This window comes from Castor canadensis, chromosome 6 (genome assembly GCF_047511655.1).
Source record: "Castor canadensis chromosome 6, mCasCan1.hap1v2, whole genome shotgun sequence".
Lineage (NCBI taxonomy): Eukaryota > Metazoa > Chordata > Mammalia > Rodentia > Castoridae > Castor > Castor canadensis.
Genome location: NC_133391.1, coordinates 130,150,983 through 130,173,540, shown reverse-complemented (window position 1 = coordinate 130,173,540; position 22,558 = coordinate 130,150,983). Strand labels below are relative to the sequence as shown.

Below are 22,558 nucleotides of genomic sequence, written 5' to 3'. Positions count from 1 at the left end.
CTATAATTTATAAGAGGAGAAACCTCAGCAGGAACTAGTGTCAGGGCAGGAAAACCTATACTGCAATTGATGACATGCTGGAGGCTCCATGTGAACAACTCTGAGCTTATAAAATTCCAAGAAGGCCCCATCATCGTGATCCTCATCTCGAGGAGCTTTACCAGCAAGGTTCCCCCAGGATCTGAGAAACATCTTGTCATGCTTCTGGCATGGGAAGGGGAAAAGTAACCACCTTAGCCAGTATTTTCTGTTTTTCAGACAGGGTCTCACTGGCCTCAAACTCACAATATTCCTGCCTCAGATTCCTGAGTGCTGGTATTACATGCATGTGGCACCATGCCTGGCTAAAAACAACCCTTTAGAGATATGCCAGAGCATTCTGTCCTATTCTGAAGCACTTAGTGGTTGTCACTCTGGATTTTGGCCAATCTAGTAGGTGTGTAGTGACATCTGATTATTGTCTCTCTCTAGTGACAAATGGTATGGAATATCTTTTCATATGGTTACTTTCCATCTGTATTTCGTCTTTAGTGAGGTGTCTATTTAGGACTTTAGCTTATTTTAAATCAAATTGTTTGTTTTATTATTGTTGATTTTTTAAAGTTTTTTGTACATTTTGAATAACATTTCTTTGTCAGAAGTGTCTTTTACAAATATTTTCTCCCAATCTGTGGCCTGTCTTCTCATTCTTTTGACAAGTTTTTCATAGGACAGAAAGTTTTCAATTTTAATGAATTCCAGCTTACCAATTACTTCATTTGTGGGTTGTGGCTTTGGTATTGTAACTAAAAGATTCATTACAGTATATCAAATCTAGCTTTTCCCCTGAGTTACCTTCTAGCAGTTTTATTTTCATTTTACATGTAAGTCCATTTTGAATTCATTTGTTAAGAGAGATGAGATCTATGTCTATTTACATTTTTTACCTTGAAAATTTTTCAAGGACCATTTGGTGAAAAGACTACTTTTGCCTTAATTCTGTAACCTTTGCTCCTTTGTTAAGACAAAGAGTTTTGAAATGTTTGCCTTCCAATAGTGGATGATGAAATCAAAGGATCATTTGAGTTTATGAAACAGAGAGACATATACTGAAAATCAAGACAGGTTTTGAAGGATAGCCACATTTTATAAATTTTGTCCACAATTGGAAATACTTAAGTTTGGGAAACTTAGAAAGTACTGTAGAACTTTCCTTTTGCTTTATATAGGGCACTGTCAAACACTGATTCACTAGTAACAAAAAGAGATCTGACAAAAATATTTTTATTTCAAAAACAAAAAACAAGATCAGAAGATAGATATCTTTAACTGTTTCTGCCTCTCTTTCTAGCCAAGATTCAACAATGGCTCATTTTCAAACATATCTGAAATCACCGAACATAAAGGAGGTCAAGTAGATATGGATTCCTATGACTTACATTTTTAATACTCTGTTTTGGTTAAGGCCAGTCAGAAGTACATTGAGTTGGTTGGTAACACTGGAAAACCACACAAAATAAAGAAATGTTAAAATGAAAATTTGTTATTAAATCTGGGAATTCTATTAGAAACAGAAAGGAGTTCACCTTGCAACCCCATTATCTGATGAAACTGAGAAGTAACCAGTGATGCAATGATCAGGACATGAGCTAAGCTCTCATTCCTGAGAGTTCTGTCTTGTTTTCTTTCTTTCATTATTTGATGTTGAAATAGTTTCTTCAGACTGATTTAGATTTCATTCAGAGGATGCATATCACTATATGGAAGCTGTAAGAATTTTTCAAAAAGACTTTTTTAAACTGGGAAACATCAAATAATGTATGAACAAAACACAGTCTTGTTTTGCTAGGTGCTTTGAAATAACATTTTTTTCATAAATCTAAGCCAGATTCAAATCCAGAAAGGCAAGATTTTGTTTGCTTTTCACCACTCAGAACAGAAACATATGATTATTTTCTAGAATTTTGCATCGTCAAAAGAAAAATGACAGCGAAGACAGAGATATATTTTGTTTTATTCTGTTTGTTGGTGGCAAGTATCAACATAGATTGCAAAATGAAGAAACTTTAAGACTGTTACATGCTAAATTTATACATTTGCCTCAGGGTCTTCATTTCTTTGAGTGAGTAAAATATCTACAATTTCTTGGAGCGTACTTGATGTTAAATGGACATGTCAGTTTTTGAGCTAGGAATTTTAATTATTTGAGTAAGAATGTTTTAAACTTTGGATAGTCAGGATCTGGTAACACAAATGATTCCAGGCTTTGAGTCAAAACCTAAGGCTGAAGGCCACTCATCTCTCTCCTGCCCTGAAAAGATGTGAATGCTGCCCACAAGATACTCAGAACTGTTTTGATTATACTCAAACAGACTACCTGACTGAGAAAGAAAGCAAGAGCCCCTTCAATTCTAGTCCCATTTCACCTAAGGTGCTCCCACCTAGGGGGACAATGTAAGGGCACCCATGTGGTGAGAGGAGTGAGAATGTTGAGCAGCCTGAGAGACAATTTATGCTCCTTCTTCCCTCCAAACAGTATTAATGGAGGAGCTCAGTGAACTTCCTGTTCACACAGGAAGCTGGAATGCCTTAGAAAAAAAGTATGTCAGCAGAAGCAACATGGATCTTATTTATTCTTCTACGGCAAACATAATTCAAAGGGTCTCTGAGATACAATGAGAGAATTATGTATCTCAGATGGTCCTCTTCCCTTTCAGAAACATTTTTGATAACTCAGAATTTCACACTCACAAAAAAAATCTATTTTACTTAATTAGAATTTTTTCCAGTTATAAAAATGAAATCTAAAGATATTTTCCTGCTAGCCTAGAAAGGTCAGTTGCCTTGTAGTTAGAGTTTGTGCAAAAGCCACAAACCAAATACTTGCAGCTGACCTCTAGTTGCTGAGAATGGCCTAGACAATAGCCAGGGACAACCACAGGGAAGACCTCAGGCTTCAAAAAAGAACACAGCTCAGCAAACACCTTGATGGCAAAAGACCCAGCTAAGCTGTGCCCAGAGTCCTGACCCATGAAAACTACAATATCGTTAAGTGTATGTTTTTTTAAACTGTCAAGAAATAGTGTCAGTCCATTAAAAACAAAGTAAATACCATACAGAAAAGTAAAAATTCTTTACCCCTTTAAGGCCACTCTTAAAGTTGTATGTGTGTATATATGTGTTGTCTTCATCTTACAACAAAGACTTATGTGTTTTGCTTTATTAGAGAATGCAAACCATAGGAAAAGAATGTGAATAAGGGGAGTAAAGTCAAGAAGGAGGGATTTCTAACCACACAAGTATATTATGTAGCTGTGGGCAGCTTAGTGATGATTTCCTAATCTGTTATAATCTAAAGAAAAAGTCAAGTAAATTGTATCTCACAACATCCATTCAGCAGTGGATAGAACAAGAGCTACGGGTGATCTAAAGTGATCTGTAAGACATGTCGGATGCAGGATCTTTCAATTTATAGATTTTCAAGTGAGTATATTGCCTTGATTAAAAACTTGGATTGATGCTGTGTGCACTGTTCCTCTGCTTATTTTTGTAATTGATATTATTTGTATTCTTTATCTACATACAGATCTATCTCATCTTTTATAGGCTACAGAGTAAACAGTAAAATTTTAGATTAGAGGATAAGTTTGGAGGGTTATACACTTCATTTTTTTTCCTTTTTTTCTTCTCTTCTTTCTGTTTTTGACAAATAGTGACTCTTAAGTCATGTGGAGAGAGTTCAGAAGAGGGTTTCATCATGTCACCTAAGTCTAGGAAGGCATGATATGTCACTGAAGTTTTAATGTTTATTCAACAGTTTTGTATTTAATTATTTTTAAAAATGGTCAGCACTGTTAGCATATGTTTCTGAGTCAACAGTATTTTATTTGGTGTATTCCTAGGGAAAGAAAACTTAGTTTTTTAAGACAGAGGAGCATGACTGTAATCAACCTTGTGAAATTAAAACCTGATAGGATAGCTTTAAAGTTTTATTACAAAATGAATACTTAACATTCTACCAATCTTGTCTTCTCAACCCTGGTTGACCAGCTTCTTCTCATTAGTCCTGTTCTTCTCTGCTCCTAGACTCTGACTGGAAGGAAAGAAGGAAATTAGGAAGGGAAGGAGGAAGTTAGCTTCCTTGACCTGACTTTCCTGTGAGTATAGCCACTTATTCAGATAGACATGCAAACTATCCCTGTGGTTCCAGCTACAAGATCAGTGTAACTTTCACAAGGAAATACCCTGGACTTACCATATATTTAGCAATACTTCCCTGATGTCTCCTTTAGACAAAACTCCACTCCAAGGAAAATTGGAACTGCTCTGAGTCTCACAAAGAGCTATAGAATAGCCCCATGGATACTTAACAACAGTTGGAGTTGTAACAAAGTAATAGTATCATAGTGGACCCCAAATTTTCTTTATTGAAAATTTGCTAACAATAACTATTAGAAATAAATAAGTTAGTAAATGAACTTTGAAAGTAATTGTTATAAGCATAATCTGATTAATTTAATAGGCTTTAACTACAAAACTCTGAATACTAACTGATCCTCTCGAATCATATAGTGTGTGTTTCTTGCATTATGTTCTCTGGAATCTTTCAGAAGGTATGTTTTCCTTGCCTTTAATGAATCAGCTTCTGTTTTTATAATTTTTCTACAATTATACTGCAAGAGATTCTAAGGCAAGAAGAAAGAATTCATGGTAATAGCTCTCTATAAAAGGAGAACCCATTTATCTTCCAAGTCATAATGAGTTGGTTTCAGAAAGGCCTTTGAACTTGTTTCTGGCAAGTGGAAACATTAACAAGCCCATTTTGAGAGGAGCTTTTGAACTTCTGGCAAGTGGAAACATCAGTCCCAACAAATCATCAGGAAAGCTCAGGTCAAAAGTGCAGCAGCAGGAAAGTATTTCCATCCATGTTTCAGAATCAATGAATCTGCATGAGCTATCATGTTTTTGCATATTTTCATCAATTCTCAAGGAGTCTTCATATCCAGGAATGGATAAAGATAATTCCAGTATTGCTCAGGGCAATATTTTTCAAACTGCAGACAGCATTCCATTAGTAGTCATGAAAGCAATTTAGTGGGTCTCAACCAGCATTTTAAAATAATGACATAGAGTAGAACAAAAAAATATATACTAGCACAAAACCCATTTGTAAGGAAATATTCTTTGTGAAACTCCTATTTCAGATGGTGTTTTTGCTTGATGCCATTGTGAGCCATAGTCACAAAAGCAAAAGAACACTAGAAAAGCATTAGTCTGGGGGTATGCATTCTAACAGTTTTGGTAAAGACAGGAGACAAAGGGCTTTGGATCTAAAAGTCTAAACCAGAGAAACTGCAGAATTACATTGCTTCTGGCCCTTTTCTTCAAATCAGGATAACACAGTTGGGAAAAGAAGGTGAGCTGAATTAGTTAACCTGTGTCATTTGCCATGGATAAACAAATTCTAGTAACTACAAAATCATTTCTTTTATTTCAAACTTTAGCACCAAACCAATATTTTCTCCTTTAAAGGGCACTTGTGGTTTGAAAATCAGAACAAGATCCATGTGTCTACCTGCTATACAGGTCTTTTGTTTTCGTAAACTGCTGGAAGAGATTCACTATTTTGATAGACACTGAGCTTGCATTGTCTTGCAGCTTAGATATTATTTAAGCCTCCAGGAGAATTTCATGAAAGTAATCAACACTTGCCTCTGCCCTAATTACTTTATGAAATAAGAGAATCACTTGACATTAATGCTACCTAATCATTTCAAACAATTATACTTAAGGTAGAGGAAAGTTTGAAATATCAGCTAAAAGAAAACCAATTTTTAATTCCACAACCAATTCGTTTAGTTCACATTCGTTTACTTTTCAATTTAACTGCAGGGAATGGATGTTGCCTGACTGGTGGCAACTACTTTCTGTTGTAATTTATAGGAGACCATAAAATATACATGAGTTAATTTGTATACAGTTAGCATGTGGCAATTTTAATTTTGTTGAAACATGACTCAAAAGTCTCAAAAGAAAATATTACTATTCAATAGTAGCATTATCAATAAAAATCTCTCATGAGGATGGAAAAGCTCCATATCTGTACGGTCCATATGGCAGCCACTAGCCACACATGGCTCATGAATACTTGAAATGTGTCCAAAGTGACTGAGAAAATAAAATTTTAACTTATTTAGGCTTTATTTAGCTTTAATAAAATTTTAAATAGCTACATATAGCTATGGCTAACATATTCAACAACACATTTCTGCAGTCTTCAATTTCCATGCTAAGATACAATGCCTACAGGATCTTGATAATTACTTAACAAATGAAGAAGACCCAAGTATAAGCCTGTGGTAGCTTACCACAGGCTGCATTCTTACACTGACTGTATAGAAGGAGGAGGCAAAATAACCTACCCCATGTACACCTCAGCCCAGGCCCTATGCTTGGTCTGTATCATGAATGGGGAGACATGGGGTAGGGAAAAAAAAAAGACCATAATGTATTGCTATGACTTGAATGCATCTACTCTTCCAAAATCCATATGTTAGAACTTAAACCCTAAGGTGATAATATTAAGCAGTAAGGCCTTTTGAAAAGTGATGCAGTCATGAGTTTTCTGCCCTCATGAATGGATGAAAGCACTTATAAAAGCAGCTTCAAAAAGTATTCATCTCTTTTTGCCTTTACCATCCCTGCTGCCACATGAGGACACAGTGTTTGTCCCTCCAAAAGACACAACATACAAGGTGCCATCTTGAAAGCAAGATCAGGCCCATACCAGACACAACCTGTCAACACCTTGTTCTTGAACTTCAGAACTATAAGAAATAAGTTTCTGCTGTTCACAAATTAACCAGTCTCAGATATTGTGAGTCACACAAACAAATGAGACAAGTATGGAGGAAACTATGTCAAAATGAAAAAATCATATCCCACCTAAAACAGTATTATGCTGTACAATTCCAAATAATTTGGGGCATATGCAAAGTTAGACCTTGTGTTCCTAAATATTTTACCTTTTGAAAATAAGGCAAAATTTTAGATTTTATGAGTGCTGAAACCAAATCCATTAACAACAATGTAGATTGGTATAGTTTGACTAGGAAATGCTCCCCATATGGTCATGTATTGGACCCTTGGTCCCCAACTGGTGCACTATTATGGGAATTAGTGGAAACTTTAGTAGGTGGGGCCTATCTGGAAAAAGTAGGTCACTAGAGTCATGACTTTGAAGATTATCCCTGGTTTCCAGTCCTTTTCTCTTACTCTCAGCTTCCTGTTCACCATAAAATAAACAACCTCCTACCTCACCATGGACCCAGAACTGAAAAAGCCAAGGACAATGTGCTGAAACCTCTGAAACTGTGAGCCAAAACAAAAAACTCCTTCTTTTAAGTTCTTTTGCTCTGGCATTTAATCATGATGACAGAAAGCTAACGAACAAGAGTAGAGTGAATTTTGAGTGATGGGTAAATTATATTTCAACAAAGCTATTAAACAAAATAATGTATTGGCCTCAGGGTCACCCATTAACAACTTCTAGACAATTTTATCTTTAAAATGCTCTCTACCTTTACTAATTTGGCCTTTCTAAATGCCTCTTTGTGTTTCTTTCTTGAAAATGTTAACAGAGTTTAAACCTGGGGAAGAACTATGCTTCATGGAGGCACTTTATGAAGAAAGAACTAAGATAGTAGATATCCCACCCTCTCAGAATAGGCAACAAGCATCAAATTGTCAAGGAAAAAAAAGTAGAAGTCCAGTAAAGGTAAAGGATTGACATAAGAAACAAATAAAATTTTAAAAAATACAATAAAAAGAGTGAGGTGAGGGAAAAAGTCCAGATGAACAAATAGTATAAATAAAAAGAAATGCTCTGATTACTCTATACCCTCTCAGAGTTTTTAAGGATACTTGCATATTCCAAAAATCTTATTCTTTTGAAAATGCTGAAATACATGTTAATTTACATTTTCCTGGAAATAGATCACATTCTAAATCATGAGTAGTAGATAATTACAAAGCAGAGATTTAACCAGTTTCTAAGGAGGTGAGAATAAAAATCAACTAAAATGATGTTTTCAACCTAATCCCAAATCACCCCCTACTTTAGACTTCATGTTTGATACTTTGTATACATGTGGTAATTACATCTGGAAGATATAAATCAACACCTTTGAGGTTTCATTAAAGCCAGAAATGGAAGTAGAGGATTAAAAACAAACTCAGAGTATCGGTCTTCATTTCAGTTGTACATTTTAAGTCTCTTTCACCCCAATTCTTGCATACTCATTTTATTGAAACATAAGTAATTCACAAGATAGATGAAAATTTAGCCATCAATTTAAATACCTTTAGGTACTAGCTATTATTAACTAATAATACTATTAGATGAAGATACTATTAAGTGGTGGGTAAAGTTGTGAATTCAAATTCTGCTCAATACCTATATGACTAATCTGTCATGGAATATCGATTTGTTCATTTGTTTGAAACCTAAGTTAAATCCTGATAGTCATTTAGGTATCCTCTTCCCTATTGTGTTTCATTTTTATACCGATAAATGGATTTTTTTTATCTTTGCCAAGTTCTAAAAGTAAAGATCTCATTATTCCCACATGGTCTGTGAAAAATTAGAGAATATCTTATTTAAAAACAGAGAAAGGGTTCAGTCTCAGAAGCAGAAAATTGCTAAATTTAAATGGTATTCTAAGATTAATACTTTTAGAGAAAAATAGCTCAAATGATCTATTTGGCTCTTTAATTTTATTCAACTTAATTATGTACTTAATCTTCAACTACATGCCTCAAAAATTATAAATGCTAATTAGAACAATATGGACAGAAACATAACACTACTCTCTCAAAGATTATTTTATCTCACTAGAAGTTCAAATTAATATACACACAAGGAAATACACCTAACTGCAAGTACCTTCCTACCCCAAAAAAGGAAGAAACAATTTCTTCCTTTTCCCAGAAAACAATGCTTTTCAAACATTAACGGACATGTATAGTTTGGATCTCTTTGACAACATGGATTCTAATTCAGAATGTCTGGAATGGTGCCTGAGATTCTCTATTTTTCATAAGCACTCATGTCACAATGGTAAAGCTGGTACGGGGGTCACACTAAAGGATTTTGATGATTGCTTTGCAAAACAAAGAAGAGACAAAAAGCAGAGACTTGAGATATCCCTCCAATGATGAACAGATACTTCACTACAATCATACAACACTGCTCTGCATAAATGACGTTTTTATTTTAATGATGATCCTGGTTCTGCTAAGGTTAACAATAATTATAGGACATCACTGATTTTTTAAATTGTGTACTTATTTATATTTTTTAATACAATGAAAAATTTACTGATGATTTCATAGCAGATGGGAAAAGGCAAAACAAAATGAAAGATCTTGAAGAGAGATCAGTATTTTCATTATTTTAATAATACATAATAACATAAAACATACAAACAATGTAATGGCAAGTGGTGTTTTGATACAGTTATACATTGAATAAATCTTAAATCACAGTCAACAGAACTATCATTTAATATAATATGTAACAGTGAGATAAAAAATGTACGTTAGAACTCATGAAGAATACAATTAGTCAACCATTGAATTGTCCCAAGACAAAAAGCTAAAAAGTTAAGACAGTTTAGGGAATTACAACACAGACTAAGAAGTCATATTGCACATGTACAATTTACTATGACAGCACATAAAAGGTAAACCTAACTGTGTCTTAGACATGGGGTTGTTCACAACAGGAAGCAGAAGACAATGGCCTTTCTCCAGAAAAACACAATAATAGTTATTTGTATGTCATCCTAATGCTAATAACTTTTGAAATCTTAAACCCAGAGCAATATTTTTCTCCTCTGTCTTCAATAGTTGCCTTAAATCAAAATATGGAAGGAGATTTTTCAATAGGTATTCTCACTTGTCCACAGGAGCAAAGCTGATGTAATGGGACAAGATGGGACTTAATTTTTTATTATAAATATATACATTTTCCAATTTGTCTTCCTGAAACAAAGTACAGCATGACTATAGTTACTGATTTTTGTTTGGTTGATTTTTTCTAGGTGCTAATGAAATAATTGTATAGAGTATCCTGTACTCTCAATTCCAACTTTTTTTCACAAAGCTCAATTTCTGTTTTCTTTTTTAGATCTACTTACTAGTAATAGATTTCAAAACTAAATAACCTGAAATAGAATTATATATAAAACTGTGTGATTAAAAAAATCTATGTATCATTGATTTTGAACCTATGAATTAAAGAAAATGTGTTCACAAAAATAAAAACAATCAACTTTTAGAACAAATTTTCTTTTATACGTGTAAGTTATAAATTTGTATGTGTGAGTATGTATATATATGTGAATGTGTACATATACATCTAAATATATATCACTTTAAGTAACTATTATTTAAGACTGTCATGATAGCATTTTAAACATTATATTGTTAGCTTATCTTACATTTTACTAAAAATAATTTATTATAATTTTATAAAAATTACATTAATTCATCTTATCTTTCTAGTGAGAGAATGTTTGTATAATTATTTCCACCTCTTAAAATGCTATCTGACACATTAAATTATTATATACATATATATATATACACATGGAATCAAACTACTGTTTAAAATGTAAATCATTATGAACTCCTCAACAACTGGTGTTTCCAATTTCTTTTTGTTTTAAATATAAGAAATGTCCAAATTTGAACTTAATGTGTACCTAAAAGAGATCATAGGAATACACAAAATATGATTGTCATGGGTTGTCAAGCATACTCATTAACAAAAAATGCCATAAACACCTATACTTTTCTTTATAAAAGAGAGGAAAAATGAATGATGTCAAAGAGGCGTCAGCTCCTGCCTTACTTCTCCAGGTAAGAATTACTCATTTCCTCTGACATCTTCAAATGATCTTCTAAACTTCAGGTGATGTAACCTGTTACTGCAGTAACTGTCCAAGCTGTATCAAAAGACTGCAGATCAAAAGTATTCAGCAACAACTTTATTTTGCCATGGCCCAGAGCAGCTATTTTCTAGGTTTTCCAGTGCTCCTGTTTATAAAGCTCGTGTATGAGGTTGCCAACCATCAATCCATTAAAATATATTAAGCAATCATTCATCTCCCTTAATGGTCCAGCTACAGATATTTGCTTGCTGCTGAGATCAGAAAGTGCTCTAGCTGTGGAAATTGTAAATTATTTTGGATGGTAGGGTTCTTTTTGTGACCTATCTTTTCTTAGAATTTAAATGAAACAATGGGTAGAAAGAAGTCTAGAAAGTAGGAAATAAAGGGATAGAAAAGCCAAATTGGCTACTTAAGCTGACAGAAATATTCTTCTTTGGGATTTTGTCTCACAAAAATTGTCACATTTTAATTTTGAAAATAATCTCAAAGTGAGTTTTCCTTCAAATGCACTATGAATTACTATTATAAAGATGTAATTTTTTAGTTGCTTTGCCATTGCAGTAAAACAGACTGCAAGGTAATGTTGATAGTTTTTTTTTCTACTATCTTAGTAAATTTTCTTTCTGTTTTTTTTAAATCATTTTTACCTTTCTATTCTTTTATATCAGTAACTGAACTTGAGACAGCAGTAGCTCTGGCTCCAACCACAATAATTTTCAGAATCAAAATGGCACACTCATGATATTAAGGACAATGAAATAGTCAGGATCAAATATCAAAATATTTGAAACTGATCATTCCAAAATAAGTGCTTCATTGTTTTTCTCCTAGTCTTCTAGATTTTCTATTGGACTAAACTTATATTTTTTCTTAATAAATTTATTCATTAACAATATTTTGCATTAATCCCTTGGGTTAGCCCTCATACAACTAGCCAATATATCCCATCTAATTCATGTCAACATCTTCAGAGCCCATGTTTGTGTCAAGCATAGGGACACAAAAAAACCAATACACCTTTCCTCCAAGAGTTTACAATCTACTGGGGAGATAATTTTTTTAATCAATGTCATAAATATGATATCATAGCAATAGTTTTCAGGGCCTGAAAGGGCTTCTTTTTTGGGTTCTGGGGGTTAAAACCAGGGCTTTATATGAGCTAGAAAAGCATCCTACCACTAAATTATATGCCCAACCCTATGTGTGGAATATTATTTAGCCATTGAAAAAGGAAATTCTCACTTAGGACAATATAGTGACACTGTGCTTAGAAAAATAATTCAGATAGAAAAAGACAAATATTACATGATCCTTCTTAAATGTGAAATCTCAAAAGGTCAAACTTTTAAAAACAGTAGAATGATGGTTGCCAGTGGCTGGGGGAGGAGTGGTTAGGCAAAGGAATTAAGGGGATTTTAGTCAAAGGGTACAAATTTTCAGTTATAAGATTAATTTTTTCTTGTGATCTAATGTACGTCATGATAACAATGCTATATTGCATATTTCAAATTTGCTGACAGTAAATTTTAAATGTTCTCACCTCACATTACACACACTAAGGGTGACTAGGTGAGGTGTTTGAAACTTTAACTTAATTATGATAACAATTTAATAATATTTGTCAAATCATCACATTGTTCACCTTACATTTATAAAATTTTGCTTTTTAAACCTCAACACAACTGGAAAAGCAAACAAAAACCTTTGGTGATAAATAATTATGAATTGGATGGGATGGAAAAAAGAGACTTGTAGTGGAAATTTAATTCAGCTGTCAAAAGTGTTTTGTCTACAGCCTAATTATCTTGTCCAGGTTTTTTTTTTCCCCCTCATATTTATCTTTCTGTCTCTTCCTTTGAAGTAAATGGACATCTTTATCCAATCACTTACTGGTTTGGTCTTTCTCCAATCTCTTGAGTTGTTTGTTTATTTGGTTTTTTTTAACTATAAGAACTATGGACTTCTCCTCTAGACAATGTTCCTATTAAGGATGGATACTTCAGTGTAAACTTCTATTTCTTCCTCCATCCACTGTTCTGTGCACATTACCACTGTAGGCACTTATCGTTTTTGTCAGTACTGGTACCCTGGAGCTCCATAGGGCACAATGGTAAAAGCTATGGTTTCTGAAGGAAAACCTTGTGAGTATGCTTTCCAAGCTGGCACTGTTACCTATATTTTCTTGGGGAAAATATCTAGATTTCCCTTGACTCCATTTTCCTCTGTATAAAAAATAGTAATGATAATACTGGCTTTATGAGGCTTGCCCAAATAAGCAGTGACCTACTGAGAGACTGTTGGAGATGGCTGGAGCTGAAGTAAACATATTGCAAGTCATTACAAAAGACGTGTCAAGAGTGTTACAGCAACCTTGTCCTTGGCATTCTTGGACTAGTGGGCACACCCTAAAATCCCCATCTGCACTGTGCCCAATGTGTGAGAGGAAATAAGAAAAATTTCTAGTAATAATAATAATCTATCTTGTTTAAAGATAATTTTTTTGTTTTCTGTTACATGCACGTAAACTTAAGTGCTGACCAATAAAATGCCTATAAAAAGTCAAAGTTCTGTGTTGGGGAGAAAGGGTTAGAGGTCATCATCAAAATCATTCAGAAGGGGAAAATTCCTGGAAGACTGCATGAGGGAGACTTTAATAGACCAGACCTGAAATAACCCACCTCACTTACACTCATTCATATGGCCACACTGATGTGTAAGAGAGCCTGGAAAACACAGTCCCATGTCTTCAGAGTAAAAAGGAAATGAAAAAATTTAAGTTTCATTCACATGGATTCTATTTTCCCATGACACTAAAACATCCATTTTAATTCAACAAATGTTTATAAAGTCCCTATCCTTTATTGCTTATAATCTAATTAAGGGAAAAACATTACCTACATATTCACAAACAGTATATAATTACAAACTGAGGTAAGTTCATGAAGGAAAAATACAGAGGACTATGAAAGATTATAACAGAATAGCCAGCTGAGAGTGAGGGATCAGATGAAGTACCTCTAAAGGAGGGACACAGCTGTCACCTGAAGGATGAATCCACTATAACTACCATTTTCTCTAATTTGTAATGAAAGAGTGTTTTCTTTCTTTCCTTTTTTTCTTCCTCTCTTTCTTCTTGTAGAAAAATTCTCTTTAATTTATAATAAGACATGATAATGATGATTAAATGAAATGGGCACATATGCATATCTCCTGTTACAAGGTTCCTTAAGTGATGAGAACTGCTAGAAAGACTCATGATTCTGTAGCATAGGGAACTCATTTTTTTTTTTCTTGTAGTCATGGAGATTGAACACAGAACCTTAAACTTGTTAAGCAAGCACTCTACCACTTGAGACACAATCCCAGTCCTTTTCTTTTTAGTTTGCTTTTTTTAGATAGGATCTTAGGCTTTTGCCAAGGCCAGCCTTAAATCATAATTCTCCTATCTCTGCCTCCTGACTAGCTGGGATTACATGCATGTACCACAATACCTGGCTAGGGACCTCTTACTAGCATACATTTTGTGGAGAATGGAGAAATCATCTGGAAATACAATAGTCTAGCTTCCTCAATATTCTCAACTTTTGTTTCTTTCTGTGTTTCTAGTGAAGGTTTGTACAACCAACCCTTTTTCCCTCTTTCTAAGAAAAAGGGAATGATTTTAGATTTCCACTTTTATTCTGTGTGCTTCCTGGCATTGGGTTACCTCAATGCCTACTGGTCGTTCTGATACCACTGTTTCTTTGGAAGTTTCATGTTCATTGTCCTTAAGAAAAAAAAAAGATTGGAAACATTAGGCACTGTCCTCTGACCAGCCAATAGGTGGCTACCTTAGGATCATTGCCAAATCTCTAATTAAATAAGTTTTGTGTAGCCAGGATTGCAAAGCATGCCTACAGCTCTTGGTACAAAGTATAAACATTGATTTCTGGCCAAGAGGGACCAGATTTGTTCCCCTGATTTAATACATATAAAATAGTGATGTTTAGACATTGACCACCAGTCAGGAAAAGATAGAGACTCCTGAAAAGGAAATGCAAATGCAGAGATCCTTATAACCAACCCCATATACTGTTTGGAGTAGACCACAGCTAAGAGAGGAGGGCCCCAAGGCAGAGTTCAGCTGTCTCTTTTAGTTTGAGTTATAGAGCTAGGAATCTGAAAAACCAGAGCAACTACGGTTGTCAAGGAAGAGTAGGGGAAAGGAGGGCTAAACAGAAAAAAAAACTTACAGAAACTTAGGGAATATTTCCCTTGGTATTAAACTAAATATTAATCAAACCATGAATATAAGTTAACTATTTGAAGACAGTGAATCATTCAGAATTAGCGGAAATAATCTTTGAATCTCACCCTGATGATGAAAAAAATTGTGTTTACATCACCAGAGTGGAAATCTTCATACTTAATGGGACATCTGGTAGAGTACTCTAAAGAAAATTATGTCCTCAAATGTCTCAATATTTGGGCTTTGTCCTAGATTATGGGTCCAGTTCCACCTGATAAAACCTAAGAACAGGCATTTAGAAATAAACTGTTTCCAAATAATACAACTGCACCCCAATATAAAGCTTAGGAATATTTCAAAGAATACAAAACTTTTCAGGTCCAAAAAAGATAAAATTCATGTTGTCTAGAATCTAATGAAAAATTACCAGGTGTGTGAAAAAGTGGGAAAATATCATCCATAACGAGGAGACAGAACAATCAAAAGAAATGAACCCAGAAATAATACAGGTTATAATACAATTAACAAATAATAAGTTTAAAAGTTATTACTATCTCCATATGTTCCAGTAGGGGAATGAAAGATTGAACATGCTAAACAAAAACAAAGAAGATATTTAAAAAGACCCAAACTGAGATCCTACAAGTGAAAACTATGATGTCTGACATGAAAAATACTATAGAAAGACTGACAAGAAACAAGATACTGTGAAAGAAAAAACCAGTCACTTTGAAGATACAGTGATAGAAATGATATGAAATGAGATACACAGAGGAAAAATAAATAAACAGAGCTTTTGTGAACTGAAGAAACTTCAACCAACCAAATATATGTCTAATGGGATCCAGCAAAATAAAGTATGACAAAAATATTTAAAGAAATAACCGCTCACATATTTTTAACTCTAAAGATCCAAGAATTTTAACAAACCCCATGCATAAAAAAAGGCACTAAAGGAAAGAGGAATTGCTCATGACCAGGAATAAAGATTAAATCTTTAAGGGAGCCAGAGAAAAAAGATATGATGTAGGGAAAACAAAGATAAAGATGACAGTAGATTTCTCATAAGAAACAACAGCTCAGAAGGCAACATAGTACCATCTCTAAATTACTGGGAAGAAAAAACTGACAACCTAGAGCCATCTACCCATTGAAAACATTAAAAACAAAAGGGGAAACAAGGACTTTTCAGATATGAAAAGCTTAAAGAATTCATCATCAACAAATCTAAAGGAAGGATTTTAGCCAGGAGGAAAATGATATCAGAAAGGTGAAGAAATTATGCAAGAATGAAGATTGAAAGAAATATTTGTATGTGGGTAAATATAGTCTTTTTTCTCTTATTTTAAAAATAGCGTTAAAGGATAACTGACTAAGGTTGAATATGAAAACTTAAGTTAATAAGAAACATAGAGGCTGCACTTCTCAAAAAGTCCAGACTGATTAGCCAGTCATTTTGGAGTTCTTATTTATTTGCAAGAGGGAACAGAAGATTATGATCAGGAATCTATGCAAGATTATAATCCAAGCATAATCAATGAGAACTTTATTCCACATTCTTTCTTCTCCCTGCCTACCCACACCTCCTTCTTTTGTGAACCCCACTTACATAACCCTTTATCTCATATAAGATCTGCACTTTAGAACTGGTCTCTCTTCCTTAGATGTGCCTTTTGCTCCAAAACAAACATTTTCTAATGAAAATATTATTTTTCACATATTTTAGTTAAGTATTTGATTTTCCATTCTTTTGTCTTATTTCTTATTTTCATGTAGTTACAATTATGTGTACATATTTATTTAAATGTGCATTTTTTAAACACTATCAATGGAGTTAACAATATTTCTGTCTTGTTCATCTCTGCTTCTCTAGAATCTGAAACAATGTGCATACTAAAAAATACTTGTGGGTAGGGGGGGAAAAGAGGAGGGCGTGAGTTATTTCATGATATGACATTATAACCAACTGGCATTTTAAACCTCCTCGTTGTGTTTGGGTTTTAAAATAGAATCTGGATCTATTAGAATTTGTGTGAGCGATAAGGTCCTGTACAAGGAAGCTCTTCAGCTCAGCTTCTAGGGATAGGCAATTCCTGAATTACTTCTTCTTAAATTTCTCATTTTTCCAATATTTAAAGTCTTTTCTGATTAAGGGGATTTGTTTCCAAAGTGCATGTGTTAGTCCATATTTTCACTGCTGTAACAAAATACCTGAGAAAAACAGCCTAAAGGAGAAAAGATTTATTTTTGATCATGGTTTCAACTCATGATTGGCTGGCTTCATTGCTTTTAGGCCTGTGGTGAGGCAGAAAACATCATGGTAGCAGGGTAAGTTGAAGGAAAGCCACTCACCTGCTTATCTCAGGGAACCAGGAAGCAGAGCAAGAGAGAAGAAACTGGATCCACTATGCACCTTTCAAAGACATGCCTCCAGTGACCTACTTCCTTCCATCAGGCCCACCTCCAAGTAATGCCGTCAAATTATGAGTCCATCAATGGATTCATTCATTGGTTAGGTCAAAGCCCTCAAGATCTAATCACTTCTTAAAAGCACCACCAGCTGGGGACTAAGGCTTCATTCCACACATGAGCTTTTGGGACCATTTTATATCCAAAACATAACAGTGCATGAAGTTTAGCTTGTATAACTCTTACCACTAAAACATTTTGAACAAAAATAACTGATTTAAGATTTTGTGGTCTTTACCAAAGTTGTAGCAAAAAGGGTATCGAGGGGGTAGAGGATGAAAGAAAAGTTCTGGGACTTTTTAGTTTTAGGAGCAAGAGTTAGAAGTTAAATCTTGAAGTTTCTTCCACCCCTTTGAAAGAGAAGTAGGCTTGGAGCCACAACTTTGATAAAATTTAACATGCTTTGAATATCCCTACATTTGTTCCCAGTTTTTCATCACTAACAATTTTCAATAAAGGTCTTAGAATGGAATGAATCTGTTTTCCTTTCTTGGTGAAGCAAGGAAGTAGGGATAGGGAGAATTTGTTTCATTGTGCTTTGAGGGCTTATAGCAGCCAAAGAAACAAATATTAAAAATTCCACATGCCCAAAGGGTAGAAGAACCTGCCAGAAGAAAAGGGGAGGTGAGGAAGGACCCTTCTTGAGAGAAGTATAACTGAACTTCAGAAAGCCCTAAAAGGAACTTCTTTTTGCCAATTCTCTCCAGCAAAACCACCCTGAACTCAGGGTGAAGAGAAAGAAGCATACAGTTTGATCTCTAAGTCCTTGGGTTTCTTGTTTAACTGGATTTTTGGGCCCTATACAAGACCAAATAAGGCTCTTTGGGAGACAATCCTAAGACTGAGTTTTTAAAGGGCTTCTCTGTCATCCAGAGGTACACAAAACTTTATATAAGGATCCAAAAAAACAAAAGAAATTGACCAATGATTTTTGAAATAAGTCACTGGTAACACTTAGACCCTGTGTTACTGATAAGCACAAACTTATAAACTAATTTTAAGTAGTATAACTTCCTCTAACCTTTATGTCAGTGCAGCAGACAAAGGAGAGGACTTTTCTTCAGATCCATCCAGAAATCATTCTAGAACTAAGTGCCACTGTGGCTAAATACACAAAAGAGACTTCAGAAACTGAGATGAGGAACAGCCTCCTAGTTGGCCCTCTTGAAAACAGGAAAGAATGAACAAGAAGGCACTTTTCTGAAAGTAAAAAGTAACAATTGCACCAGGACCTTTTGATGCTATGGTTGTCAAATTTTGGAGTTGACTTTGTACCTGAGCCCATTTGCAGTGGCTCCAAGAACAATAACTGCTTCCTGCCAAATATCACTTCTTGGGACCTGAGACAGTTTGTTGTTTTTCTTTTCATTTCTTTTTCTAATTAAAGGAAGGAGAGACTATAAATGAGATTTATTTCCTTTATAACTCACATAATATATTCTAATTCCAAATGTCACTCTCCAACTGGGGCAGGAACTGGCATGTCAGGCCTCAAATTTCTATGAGCATCTCTTTGTTTTCTCTTTAGCACAGTAGAGACCTGGGGATGGAAGAAGGATATGATAACTCTTAACATATCAACTAATCTGTTGCTACCTGTGTCTTCTCCATAGCATTTTTGTTAACCCTTTGCAATTCTTAGTGAAGCTCTTGAAGTTGTAACTATTGGACTGTGCTTACATGTCTAGCTCTTATACAAATCTTTAAAGTTTCTTTTGGACAAGGCACAATACATTATTTGCAGAACTACTCAAACATATGATACTTTTATTGGGGTCCCTGTTACCAAATTTCGTCTTGTTTCAAAGAGAGACTGACTGCATTTCAGCCATGTCTCTTGCTTCAGAGAAAAGCAATGAAACTTTTATGATATGTTAATATCTTACTAATCAAAAAGTTTCAAGCCTAAAACAAACAAACTTAACCTATGCACTCTCTGTATTTCTTACCTTGAGAGGAAAGTAGAATTGGGTATTCTATTTATTAGGCACCTTAGCACTGTATGGGTCTCATTGGTCATACATTCTGGTTCCTGTAAGAAAGTTTAGAGTTTATAGAAACTTCCCTCGTCTTTGGATTATTAAAGTTATCATTGAGAACCAAAAATCAAAGTTTTTCCCAACCATTTCTCCATCATTTATTTGCCAAGCTAAGACTAGAATCCTAATTTTCTGAAGATCTATCCAACCACTTCTTCAAAATTAAAATGGATGAAGCTTCATCCTGGAGGTAGCACAGTATTACAGAAAGAGCGAGCATTTTAGGGTCTGATATACCTGAGCACAGATTCTAATTCATTTACCAGCTACTAGGTTTGGGGAAGATAGTCCCAATCACCTTAGCTGAAAACAAGGATGTTAAACACTTAGTGTACATAGTGGTCTACTCAATAAGCGTTTGAGGTGTTCTTGGAGCCAATCATTGCTTTGAAGCACTGGGAAAGCAGTAATGAACAGGATGTAATTCTTAATATCATGGAGTATATCCTATTGAGCACATAGAGATAATAATCATATTGACAGGTAAAGCATGTAGCATAGCAGATAGTTCTATGTGCTATGCAGGAAAATAAAGTAGAAAACTGGCTGAAGAATACCAGGACAGAGGAGGTAGAAGCAGGTAGATACGTGTTATTTTTAAATAAGAGAGTCTGGAAAGACTGTAATACTAGTGGATTAGTTACTGAGGTGTGGTGAAGAAGATGAGGGATAAGAATTTTCTAGAAAAATAGCATACCAACCCTCTTTGGGATAACTTACTTGGTGTATTGGAGGAGACATCCCAGAGGAGTATGGTTGGAGTGAAATGAAGCAAAACGTAAATGTAGGGTGAGCAGGGAAACCACGTGGAAGACCAGGTCCATAAGATCTATTGTCACTGTAAGAATTTTAGCTTTTATTTAAAATAAAATGGATAACTATTGCAATTCTTTGAACAAGGGAGTGTCATAAATGAACACATATTTTAGAGGGATTACTCTGGCTGCTGGGTAGAATTTGGGAGACCAATTAGGAGGGTTTTGGAATAACCCAGGAGAGAAAGAATATTCAGAAGAGGTCACACTGGTATATAATTTAAAGAAACAGCCAAAAAGTTTTCCCGTGAGATGAGATATGGATTATGACAGAAAGAGAGGAGCCAAATGAGAATCCAAGATGTTTTTCCCACACTCTTAGAAGGATGGGAAAGAACTCAGAAAATACAGGTGTAGGGTGGATTCTAAAACATATTAATAAGATGTTCTTTAGTTACATTAATTTTGAGACATCTATAGACCATCCAAGAGTGTAAGCAGCCCCACACCTGGCATTGGAGCTAAAGGTAGAGGGTCTACATAGGACAGTCATCAACCTAAGATCATGAGACTGGCCAAACCCATGGGAGGAGTGTAATTAGGTTGAGTACTGGGATACACCAACATTTAGAGGTTGGGGAGAGGTACACAACACAAGTGATTAAGATGACAGATAAGCAGGAGTATATGATAAGCCAGAAATTGAGTGAAGAATGTCTTTTCAGTATGAAGAGTAGTCACATGTGCATGTTATTATAGAAAAGTCCAATAAAAGAAGCCTAGGAAATGGTTGTTGATTTTCAGCTAAATGAAGGTAATGGATAACCTTTATAAGTAGAATGGTGGAAGGAAAAGCCTAACTGCAATGTGTTCAAATGATCATGGTAAACTTGGGAAGAAAAAACTCTAAGAAAGCAATGGCAAAATGAGCACAAGTACACATAAAATGGCTCATAAAGAAGGAAATGCTTATAGTTAACATTTTGAAAAGCAAAAAATATGTTTAATTTCACTTATAAGAGGAATAAAAATAGAACAGTATTGATATGCCATTTGTGACTTACCAGATTAGCAAAGCTGAATCTTGTTTAAAAATTCTGAAGCAAGGTATGCAGAAATAGGTATTCCCATACATTGTCAAAAGGAATGCAACATGCTAGAAGTTCTATGGCAGGAAACTTTTCAACATATGTATATATTTTCACTTTTCTACAAAACAAACCAGCTTCTAGGAATCTATCTCAATCATAACCAGGCAAAATATGAAGCAATAGACATACAAGACTTTTACATTACAGTAGCTCTTAAAAGAGCCAAAGACTTGAAACAATTAAAATGTCAATTCACAGTGCCTGGAACGCTATGCGGGTATAAAAACAATAGTGTGTGTTTCTGTGTGTGTGCGTGTGTGTGTGTGTGTGTGTGCGCGCGCTTAAAAGAGTAGCAAGGAGAGAAGAAATCAATGGCTGTAAAATACATAATTGTAGCTGGAAGAAGGGTCCCAAGAGCAAAATAAAGGACAGAGTGAAGTTGGACTTACCTAGAGGTACTACATTTTATAAGTTTGATTTTTAGAACTAGTTAAGTATCATATATAATTATGAAACAAAGCTAAAATAGAAAAAATAATAATAGGAAAAAACTTAGATAAAAACATTGTATGAAAAATAATGAGAAATATAAAGAGCCCAACTGTATACCCAGCTCTCTCCCAGAGAAGAATCACGACAATTGACTTTTTGTTGCTGTTGATGTTGTTACTGATAGATTCCCCCAGAACACTGAGTTCTCACAAGCTTGAAAGAAAACTTCAAGTTCATGGTAGCATGGGTAGGGGAACCTGGCTAATCCACCAAATAAGATACCACCAATATATAGACAGACCAAATGTATAAAAACTTAGATTTTTATAGTGCAAAACAGCCCCAGCCACCTGGGCATTGCTGAGGAGTGGTTTTGTTGTTTTTATTCTTTTTTTTTTTTTTGTCTTCTCTCTCTCCTGGGAGAGCAAAAATTCAATGCAGAAGCACCTAGATTGTCCTGGACCCTGGAGAAAAGGACCAAGAATCGCAGATGCAGAACCTCTGAGTACCACTTGCAATCTGGGTCCTCCAACCTCCAATACCACCAGAG

General features: G+C 34.7%; 1 non-coding gene across 1 annotated transcript; it reads left to right on the top strand.

Annotated features, from left to right (window-relative positions):
- Window positions 1-6,330: 6,330 nt before the first annotated feature.
- LOC141424522 (small nucleolar RNA SNORA51) lies at window positions 6,331-6,461 on the top strand. Its single transcript, XR_012449433.1, has one exon. It is a non-coding gene; the product is annotated as a small nucleolar RNA SNORA51 (small nucleolar RNA).
- The last annotated feature ends 16,097 nt before the right edge of the window (window positions 6,462-22,558 follow it).